Source organism: Mesoplodon mirus, assembly GCF_964341445.2.
Source record: "Mesoplodon mirus genome assembly, contig: HAP1_SCAFFOLD_34, whole genome shotgun sequence".
Lineage (NCBI taxonomy): Eukaryota > Metazoa > Chordata > Mammalia > Artiodactyla > Ziphiidae > Mesoplodon > Mesoplodon mirus.
The window spans coordinates 6,060,299-6,072,301 of record NW_028295813.1 but is presented as its reverse complement, the minus strand read 5'-3'; positions in this window follow the sequence as shown (position 1 = coordinate 6,072,301).

The window sequence follows — 12,003 nt, the reverse complement described above, 5'->3', positions numbered from 1 at the left end:
TGAAACTTGTTAAACGGGCCAGGCCCAAGGAAGTGGTGTGGGCTCTTGAGAGTCAGGCTAGACAAGGGGCTGCAGCTGCGGCTTGTTTTCTTATCATTTTATCTGGTCCATGAGTGGAAAACAACTTCAAGAAGACCCTATCCTAATGAGAGGAACCCAGGAGTCAGGGAGAGGAGTGATGGTGGGTGGAGACAGAGGCCTGGTGCCCTGGCTGCAGTGGAAGTGTCTGGAAGACCAGGCAGAGAGTGGCTGCACAGAGTGATAGCCAGGGTCACAGACCTGTCAGAGCTGCTGTTTGTTAGTTCAAGTCCTGCTCTGAGGTGTTCTGTGTCAGCTGTGAGTGACAGGTGAGCTGGGGTTTCTCTGCAAGGTGGGCTATGTGCACAGTTCCTGTGTGTCCAGCCCTGCTGGGGTACCTGCCCAGGGGAGTTCCGTATCCTGGGAAGGGCCTGACTATGAGAGCCCCATGGGCTGCTGGGTAGATGCAGAGGTGAGCTCCATAACCTGGGAGGGACTTGAACACGAGAGCCCCGTGGGCTGTGGGGTGGGGGTTGAAGCCCAGGTGAGCTCCATATCCTGGGATTGGCCTGACCACGAGAGCCCCATGGGCTGCTGGAGACCTGATAAAGGATATCAGGACAGTCAGTGAAGCCACCGAGGATATACATCCAGTAGCTCCTATTTCATACACCCTGTTGGAAATTCTACCATCCACCAGGCCATGGCATTCTGTATTACACTTCAATGATGTCTTCTTCTGTATTCCATTCATTTCAGAGTCACAAGAATTTTTGGCTTGTGAGTGTCAGGACACAACATGCAACAAAACCAATAATGCTGGGCCGTCCTGCCCCAATGGTTCAAAAATCCCCACACCATCCTTGGGGAAATATCCTCTAAAGACCTAAACGTTCTACCTCTGTAAAAGGGAACCCTCCTTCAATATGCAGATGACATTCTGATCGCCAGGCCTACTAAAGACGCCTCGGAACTACCTAGCCAAGAAAGGATAGAAGGTGTCCAAGAAAAAGGCTCAAATATCCCAGGCTCAGGTGACATGCCTGGGCTTCATTCTCACAGATATCCGGAGAAACGCATCCCAGGATAGGGAAGAAGCCATTTGAAGCCTTACCTCTTCTAAAACTAGAAGACAGCTTAGGGGTTCCTGGGGAGGCCAAGGTTTTCTGCATCTGGATCCCTAACTATAGTCTAATAGCTGGGCCTCTACATGACACACTGACATGAAAAGATGATGATCCTTTTGTATAGAATCCAGAAGCAGCCTTTCAAGAATGGAAAGAGCAGTCAATTCAGACCCTTGCCCAGGAACTCGCTAATTTAGCTAAACCCTTTGTCCTTTACATACCCGGTCAAAGGTTAATCGCCCTTGGAGCCTTAGTGCAAAAACTGGGACCACTTGAAATGGAGCAACACAAGAATGCCCTTCAGGTATGATAAACTATGGTCACCAAGGGCTTGGCCCACCGACTCATCAGGCCAGGATACTGGGGTATCTAAAATGATAGAAATCAGCAGCCCACAAGGCCAGCTCCCTCCTAAGGGAAAAGGACCCCACGTGGTGATCCTAACCACCCATCATGCCCTGAAGTTGCAGGGGTCGCTCTGTGGACACACTGACCTCGAGTGAGGAGGCCCTCCAACTCCAACCTCCAGAGAGACAAATGGGGGCAACGGGCCCCCAAGATGACTCGTATGACCATCACTTGACCTGGAGTTTCTCTCAGAAAACAACAAGACTGTGCCCTGAAAGAGCAGACTACTGCTTGCAGGACTTACTGCACCCAGAGGGGAGCTAATAAGCTTGGCGGGGGAAACGCATATCACGCTTTCACCTTAGAAAATCCTACAGACACTGCGGTGATGGTGGCCAATATGACCGCCTGGACTGCTGGCTACTTCTAAAGGCCATTGACTCAGTGGACGTCATGGTCCTGGATCACCACTGACCCTGGACTCTCTGGGAGTTACGCGGGAAGGGTTCTGACACATGGTGCTGTTTGTACATTAGTTCAGCGACCTAATTAAAGAAAGGACAGACTACTGGTCAGAGCATCTAGGCTGACAAAAACCTTCAGCCTAAGGTCGCCGAACAAATGTGGGTTGGGGTGAAACCTGCCACCTCAGCATCTCTGCACATCTCTCTCCTAGACCCTTAAAGGTCATTAGAATATATAACACTTCCAATGCTGGTGCTAATGCGGACGAGAAGTGAGGCAGGAGGCCTTGGGACAATCAACCTCACCTGGAGGCTGGTGGGGAGAAGTTTTGCCCCTCCCCTCAGGTATCAGGGCTCCCACCACAGCATGAAGCAGTTACAAAAGAGGGGTCTGCACCCTCAACACCCGAAGAATGAGGAACAGAACAAAGAGCAGAGGAGGTGTTCGTCTCTGGCAACGTTCATTAAAAATTCCTAGGAGATAAAAATAGAATCTGGGCAATAAAATCAAGTCTTACCTGTTTTTCCTTTGTGCTTTGTCTAATTTCACGTGCTCCTAGGGTTCTGCATGCAGAGGTCCCACACCCGGCACTTCAGACCCGATTTCGTAGTGCAGAATGGCTGGGTCCACACCTCAGCTAGCGGGGTCCCATGCAGACTCCACGGCATAGAGCCTGAGCTTCAGCCAACCCAGCCCTCGAGAGCTCCATCCCCTTCCTCCCACTGACGCTCCTTGGATCCCTACACAGCATCCCAGCCCACAGCCCGTGGGGGAGTGCACACTCTCACCTCTCCATTCTGTTTTCAAAATAATTTTTCCTTTGCTTCTGAACCAAACTCAGTCTTGATCTGTTGGCTCCAATGACACTGGGCACGGGGACTTCTGTTGGGGTCCACTCTGGAGGATCAATAACAGAAATTGAGAACATTGTAACTTCATTGAACAGATGTGTGAGCCAAACTGTAGTTAACATAGAGCAGTGTATAATGCTCGGGTAAAATAAGATGTTTCTAACACTTAACTTTGATATTTCCATCACTTTACTATAAGCAAGTTCAGTGAAGACCTCTGTTTTATTTGTCAGGTCAACATTAGAGAAATTAAGTGATTTATTTCCATGGATGTACATCGAATACTCATGGCTGAAGCTTCAATCTTGTTTTGAATGCTTTTCCATTGAAAATGATACCTCTATTTCAGCTCCCCCATTTCTGAGATGTATAAAATCTTATAATTTATTATTACCAAAGGGGAAAGGTAGGAGAAGGGATAAATTAACAGTGTGGGATTAACACATACACACTGCTATGTATAAAATAGATCATCAACAAGGAACTACTGTATAGTATAGGGAACTACACTGAATATTTTGCAATAACCTATAAGGGGAAATAATATGAAAAAGAATAGATATTTTTATTGACATCGTCTATCACAGACAGATAAAATGTAACCTAAGCAAGGCCGATGGTGAACGCTTCTGAACCTGAAGATTTCAATCATCTATAGTTTGGGCTCTGCCTATTTCCCAAGGCGCTTAATGGACATACGTGTAGCCGTAGCTTAAAAATTCCCCAGTTTGGGGTACGGGGAGGCACTGATTTGGAAAAATCCCTGGTGTTCTCCTTCCATGCACTGGACCCTTCCTACAGCTAAAACATGCCTGTCACACCTAGAGGATGGTACACCATTTGATCGGAAAGAGTTTGGAAAAGGCACCTCATCTCCTCATCGTCTGGTGATCGGGTTCACCCCTCCAGCATCTTTCCTAACAATCTCCTCACTTGGGGATATCAGCACCGTCAACATCCTGTTGCACACAGTTTGGAATTTGTCCAGACGATGAAGCGGAAGGATGAGAAATATTTAGAGACAAGTCTTAGTTGTTCGGACAGGCACATGTCACTCTAATTTCCAATCCGGAAGACAAATTCATCAAAGGCTAGAATTGCCCACGGAAACAAAATATGTCTAGAGGAAATCCCGCTGTTTTGTGTCCAGTTTCCAAAAACACAAGTTGAAAAATGGAACTCAGGGGCACTAAAATTCATGAAACTGCAGAGTTGAAAATATCTATCGTCGAAAAATGTCTTGAGGTAAGTCACAGAAAAGGACTTGTAAGCAAGGGAGAGTGGCAGGAAACAGATTTGAAGAGGTAGAAAGGACTCCCCATTAAAACACAAGAAAAGGGGCTGAACATCGCCAATGATGCAGTTGGCCCAAAAGGGCGTATGCAATTTTTTCCGAATATATTCAAGTAAAGGCCATACACACTTTTTATCCAACCAAACATGTGGGCACTGGAAATCAATACTACAAAATGTATCACTTCACATCAGTCAGAAGGGCCATCCACATAAAGTGTAAACACCAGAAATGCAGGATAGGGTTAGGAGAAAAGGGAGCCCTGTGAGGCTGATAGTGGAATTGTAATTTGCCAACGGCCACTATGGCGAAGTGTATTGTGTTTGCTAAAACATCTAAAAGATGAGCTACAGAGCATAGGGCACTTGCACTCATGGACGTATCTGCACTGTGATGAAAAGATCATGGAGCATTGTGGTGACAAATTTCACAGAGCATTGTGATGATGAGGGCATTGACCATTGTGATGACACAGGTCATGAAGCCTTGTGATGAATTGACACACGGAGCATTGTGATGACTGGGGTAATGTAGCATTGTGATGACAGGGTCATGGAGCATTTGTCTGACAATTTTCATGGATAATTGTGTTGACAGTGGGCATGGCACATTGTGATGACAAGGGCATGGAGCATTTTGATGACAAGGTCATGGAGTATGGTGAAGACAGGTGTCAGGGAGCATTGTGACGGCATATTTCATGTACCATTGTGATGACAATGGCATGGAGCATTGTGATGCCAAGTGTTATGGAGGATTGTGATGACAAAGGTAATGGAGCATTGTGATGACAAAGGCTTGGAGCATTGTGATGACAAGGGTCATGGAGCATTGTGATGACAAGGGCATGGAGCATTGTGATGACAACGGCCATTGAGAATTTTGATGAAAATGTCATGAAGCATTGTGATGACAAAGGCATGGGGCTTGCTATGACAGGGATCATGGGGCATTGCGATGACAAGTGCATGGAGAATTGTGATGACAAGAGCATGTAACATTGTGATGAGAACTGTCATGGAGCATTGTGATGACAAGGACATGGAGAATTGTGATGACCAGGGCATTGAGCATTGTGATGGCAAAACCGTGGAGCACTGTGATGAGAAGACTGTGGATAATTCTGGTGATGAGCATCATGGAGCACTGTAATGACAAGGGGCATGGAGCATTGTGATGATACGTCTCATTGCGCATTGTGATGACAGGGGTCATGGATCATTGTGATGACAAGGGTCATGGAGTATTGTGATGAGAAGCTTGTGGAGTATTGTGATGACAAAGCATTTAACACTGTGATGGGAAGTGTCATGGAACATAGTGTTGCCAAGAACGTGGAGAATTGTGATGACAGGGATCATGGAGCATTGTGACGACCAGGGCATGGAGCATTGTGATGGCAAGACCGTGGAGCATTGTGATGAGAAGACCATGGATAATTTTGAGGATGAGCGTCATGGAGCGCTATAATGACAAGGGGTATGGATAATTGTGATGACAGTGGCCATGGAGCATTGTGATGACAAGAGTCATGGAGCATTTTGATGACAAGCGTGTGGAGCATTGTGATGAGAAGACCATGGATAATTGTGAATGACGAGCGTCATGGAGCACTGTAATGACACGGGGTATGGAGCATTGTGATGACAGTGCTCATGGAGCATTGTGATGACAAGTGTCATGGAGCATTCAGATGACAAGCTTGTGGAGTATTGTGATGAAAATGTCATGGAGCATTGTGATGAAAAGGGCATGGAGCATTGTGATGAAAAATGCATGGAGCCTTTTCATGACAGGTTTCAAGGAGCATTCTGACGACAAGTGTCAGAGAGCATTGTGATGACAAGTGTATTGAGAACTGTGATGACAAATATCATGGAGCATTGTGACGACAAGGGCATGGAGTATTGTGATGACAGGCATCATGGAGCGTTGTGATGACAAGGGTTATGGAACATTGTGATCACATGTGTTTGGAGCATTTTGAAGACAGAGGTCAAGGACCATTGTGATTTCAAGGAGCATGGAGCATTGTGATGACAGGGGTCATGGAGAATTGTGATGTCAGGGGACATGGAACATTTTGATGAAAAAGGTCATGGAGCATTTTGGTGTCAGGGGTTATGGAACATTGTGATGGTGATGTCAGTGGTCATCGAACATTTTGATGATAAGTGCATGTAGCATTGTGATGACAAGGTTTATGGAGCATTGTGATGACAAGATTGTGGAGCACTGTGATGACAAGCGCATGGCAAATTGTGATGACATGTGTCAAGGAGCATTGTGCTGTCAAGCGCATGGAGCATTGTAATGACAACGGTCATGGAGCATTGTGCTGAGAAAGGCATAGAGTATTGTGATGACAAGGGTCAAAGAACATTGTGATGAAAAGTTCATGGAGCATTGTGGTTAAAAAGGTCACAGAGACTGTTGATGATGAGGGCATGGACCATTGTGATGACAAAGGTCATGAAGCATTGTGATGACTGGAGTCACGGAGCATTGTGATGACAGGGGTCATGGAGCTTTGTGATATCAAGGGCATGGAACATTGTGAAGACCAGATCATACAGCATTTTGAAGACAGGTGTCAGGGAGCATTGTGATGACATATGTAATGGCCCATTGTGATGACAATGGCATGGAGCATTGTGATGCAAGTGTCATGGAGGATTCTGATGACAAAGGTAATGGAACAGTGTGAGGACAATGGCTTGGAGCATTGTGATGACAAGGGTCAGGGAACATTGTGCTGACAAGTGCATGGAGAATTGTGATGACAAGGGTCATGGAGCATTTTGATGACAAGCTGGTGGAGTATTTTGATAACAATGGCAAGGAGCATTGTGATGAAAACTGCATGGGGCATTGTGAGGAAAAAGGCACGGAGCCTTTTCGTGACAGGGTTCATGGAGCATTCTGAAGACAAGTGTCAGGGAGCATTGTGATGACAAGTGTATTGAGAATTGTGATGACAAAGATCATGGAGCACTGTGATGAAAAGGGCATGGAGTATTGTGATGACAGGCATCATGGAGATTTTTGATGACAAGTGTTAAGGAACTTGGTGATCAGAAGTGTTTGGAACATTGTGATGACACAGGTCATGGATCATGTTGATTTCAAGAAGCATGGAGAATTGTGATGACAAGGGCAAGAAACAATTTGATACCAAGGTTCATGGAGGATTTTGATGACAATGGTAAAGGAGTATTGTGATGACAAGCGCATAGAACATTGTAATGACAAGTTCATGTAGCATTTTGCTAACAAAGGCATGGAGAATTGTGATGACAGGTGTCATGGAACACTGTGATGACATGCGTTACAGAGCATTGTGAATACAGGGGTCATGGAGCATCGGGATGAAAGGGGCATGGATCATTGTGATGACAAGTGTCATGGAAGATTGGGCTGAAAATATTCATGGAGTATTGTGATGACAGGGGTCATGGAGCATTGTGATGACAAGAGTCCCGGATCACTCTGTTGTCAGGGGTAATGGAGTGTTGTGATGACAGTGGTCATGGAGCATTGTGGTGATATTGGTCATGGAGCATTGTGATGAGAGTCTCATGGAGAATTGGGCTGAAAATATTCATGGAATACCCTGATGACAGGGGTCATGGAACATTGTGATGACAAGGAAATGGAGCATGGTGATGACAAGGTCCCGGAGCATTGTGATGAGAAGACCATGGAGACATGTGATGACAAGTCTCATGGAGTATTCTGATGAAAAGGGGCATGGAGCATTGTGATTACAGTGTTCTTGGAGCATTGATATGACAGGGGCATGGAGCATTGTGAAGAGAAGTACATGGAGCATTCTGATGAATGCGTCATGGAGCACTGTGATGACAAGTGCATGGAACATTGTGATTACAGGTGTCTTGGAGCACTGTCATGAAAAGGGCATGGATCATTGTGATGAAGAAGGCATGGAGCCTTGTCATGACACTGTTCAAGGGGCATACTGACGACAAGTGTCAGGGAGCATTGTGATGACCAGTGTATTGAGCATTGTGATGACAAAGTTTATGGAGCATAGTGATGAGAAGACCATGGATAATTGTGATTATGAGCGTCATGGGGTGTTGTGATGATAAGTGTTATGGAATATTGTGATCACAACGGTTTGGAGCATTGTGATGACAGAGGTCATGGAGCATTTTGATTTCATTGTGATGACAATAGCCTGAAGCATTATGATGATGGGCATGGTGCATTGTGATGATAGGATTCATGGAGCTTTGAGATGAAAAGGGGCATCGAGCATTTTGATAACAAGGGTCTTGGAGCATTGTGATGACAAGGGCATGGAGCATTGTGATGAGAAGTCCATGGAACATTCTGATGACATGTGTCATGGGGCTTTCTGATGACAAGGGCATGGAGCATTGTGATTACAGGGGTCTTGGAACATTGTGATGACAAGTGTCATGGAGCCTTGTGAATGACAAGGCCGTGGAACATTGTGATGGCAGGGGTCATGAAACATTGTTATGACAGGTGTAATGGAGCATTGTGATGAGAAGGGCAGGAAGCATTGTTGTGAAATATTTCATGGATTATTGTGATGAGAGTGGGCATGGAGCATTGTGATGACAAGAGCACGGAACGCTGTGATACATGGGTCATGGAGGATTGTAATGACAAGGGCATGGAGCATTGTGATGAGAAGGGCATCGAGCACTGTGATGACAAGTGTCATGGAGCTCTGTGATGACAAGGGCATGGAGCAATGTGATGAGAGGATTCATGGAGCATTGTGATGGCAATGACATGGAGCATTGTGATGTCAAGGGTCATGGAGCTTTGTGATGACAAAAGTCATGGAGCATTTTGATGACAAGGGCGAGGTGCATTGTGATGAGAAGGGCAGGGAGCAGTTTGAGGACAGGGTCATGCAGCAATTTGATGAAAATTGTAATGGAACAATTTGATGACAGGGGTTTTAGAACATTGTGATATCAGGGGTCATGGAGCTTTGGGATGAAAAGGGTCATGGAGCATTTTGATGACAGGGGTTGTGGAACATTGTGATGCCAGGGGTCATGGAACATTGTGATGATAAGGGGAGGTAGCATTGTGATGACAGGGGTCATGGAACATTGTGATTACAGGGGTGAGAGAGTAATGTGATGACTAGTGATGGAACATAATGATATCTCATGTGAGAGAGCATTTTGATGAGAAGTGCATGGAGCATTGGGATTATAAAGTTTATGGAGCATATCGATGACAAGGTTGTGGACCGTTGTGATGAAAAGCGCGTGGCACATTGTGATGACAAGGGTCATGGAGCATTGTTCTGACAAAGGCATGGAGCACTGTGATGAAAATTTCATGGACCATTTTGGTAAAAAATATCACAGAGACTTTTGATGACTCGGTAATGGACCATTGTGATGACAAAGGTCATGGAGCATTGTGATGAATGGAGTCAGGGAGCAATGTGATGACAGGGGTCATGGGGCAGTGTGATGACAAGGGCATGGAGCATGGTGATGAGAAGACCATGGAGCCTTGTGATGACAACTGTCATGGAGCATACTGATGAAAAAGGGCATGAAGCATTGTGATTACAGGGGTCTTGGAACATTGTGATGAAGTGGGCATTTAGCATTGTGATGAGAAAGACATGGAATATTATGATGACATACAACATGGAGATTTTTGATGACAAGGGCATAGAGAATTGTGATTACAGGGGTCTTGGAGCATTGTGATGACAAGGGTCATGGAGCCTTGTGATGACAAGGCCGTGGAAAATTGTGATGGCAGGCGTCATGGAGCATTGTTATGACAGAGGTAATGGAGCATTGTGATGAGAAGAGCACTGAACATTGGTCTGAAATATTTCATGAATTATTGTGAAGAGAGTGGGCATGAAGTATTGTGATGACATGGCCACGGAACACTGTTACATGGGTCATGGAGGATTGTAAAGACAACGGCATGGAGCATTGTGATGAGAAGGGCATCGAGCATTGTGATGACAAGTGTCATGGAGCTTTCTGATGACAAGGGCATTGAGCAATGTGATGAGAGGGTTCATGGAGCATTGCTATGACAATGACATGGAGCATAGTGATGTCAAGGATCATGGAGCTTTGTGATGACAAATGTCATGGAGCCTTTTGATGACAAGGGCATGGTGCATTGTGATGAGAAGGGCAGGGAGCATTTTGATGACAGTGACATGCAGCAGTTTGAGGAAGAGTGTAATGGAATATTTTGATGAGATGGGTTATAGAATATTGTGATGTCATTGGTCATGGATCTTTGGGTTGAAAATGGTCATGGAGCATTTTGATGACAGCGGTTGTGGAACATTGTGATGTCAGGTGTCATGGAACATTGTGATGATAAGTGGATGTAGCATTGAGATGACAGGGGTCACGGAACATTGTGATTACAGGGATGAGGGAGTATGGTGATGACTAGTGATGGAACATTGTGATATCTCTGGTGAGAGAGCATTTTGATGAGAAGTGCATGGATCACTGTGATTACAAGGTTTATGGAGCATAGCGATGACAAGGTTGTGAACCTTTGTAATGAAAATTGCGTAGCACAATGTGATGACAAGGGTCATGGAGCATTGTTCTGACAAAGGCATGGAACATTGTGATGACAAGTGTCACGGAGCATTGTGAGGAAAATTTCATGGAGCATTGTGGTTACAATGGTCACAAAGCCTTGTGGTGACTGGGGCATGGAGCATTGTGATGACAAACGTTATGAAGCATTTTGATGACTGGAGTCACGGAGCAATGTGATGACAGGGGTCATGGAACATTGTGATGACAAGGACATTGAGCATTGTGATGACAGGTGCATGGAGCATTGGTCTGAAAAGTTTCATAGATTATTGTGATGACAGTTGGCATGGTGCATTGTGATGACAAGGGCATGCAGCATTGTGATGTGAAGGTCATGGATTATTGTGAAGACAGGTGTCAGGGAGCATTGTGATGACCTATGTCATGATCGACTGCGATGACAAGGACATGCAGCATTGTGATGAGAATGTCATGGAGTATTGTGTAGACAGGTGTCAGCGAGCATTGGGATGATATATGTCATGGTCCATTGCGATGACAATGTCATGGAGCATTTTGATGCCAAATGTAATGGAGGATTGTGATGACAAATATAATGGAGCATTGTGATGACTAATGCTTGGAACATTATGATGACAAGGGCCATTGAGAATTTTCATGACAAGGTCGTGAAGCGTTGTGATGACAATGTCCTGGAGGATTGTGATGAGAAAACCATGGAGCCTTGTGATAACGAGTCTCATGGAGCATACTGATGAAAAGGGGCATGGAGCATTGTGAATACAGGGGTCTTGAAACATTGTGATGACAAGGGCATGGAGCATTTTGAGGAGAAGGACAAGGAGCATTCTGATGACATGCGTCATTGAGCTTTGTGATGACAAGGGCATGGAGCATTGTGATTAGAGGGGTCTTGGAGCACTGTGAAGAAAAGGGCATGGATCATTGTAATGAAAGAGGCATGGAGCCTCGTCATGACAGGGTTCAAGGAGCATACAGACAACAAGTGTCAGGGAGCATTTTGATGACTATGTCGTTGTGCATTGTGATGAGAAGGGCAAGGAGCATTGTGATCACAGTGTCATGGAGCAATTTGATGAAAAGGGTCATGGAATATTTTGATGACAGGGTTTATGGAACATTGTGATGTCAGGGGTCATGGAGCATTTTGATAAAAAGTGTCATGGAGCATTTGGATGACAGGGGTTATGGAACATTGTGATGTCAGGGGTCATCGAACATTGTGATGATTAGTGCATGTAGCACTGTGATGACAGGAGTCATGGAACATTGTGATGACAGGGGTCATGAAGTATTGTGACGAATAG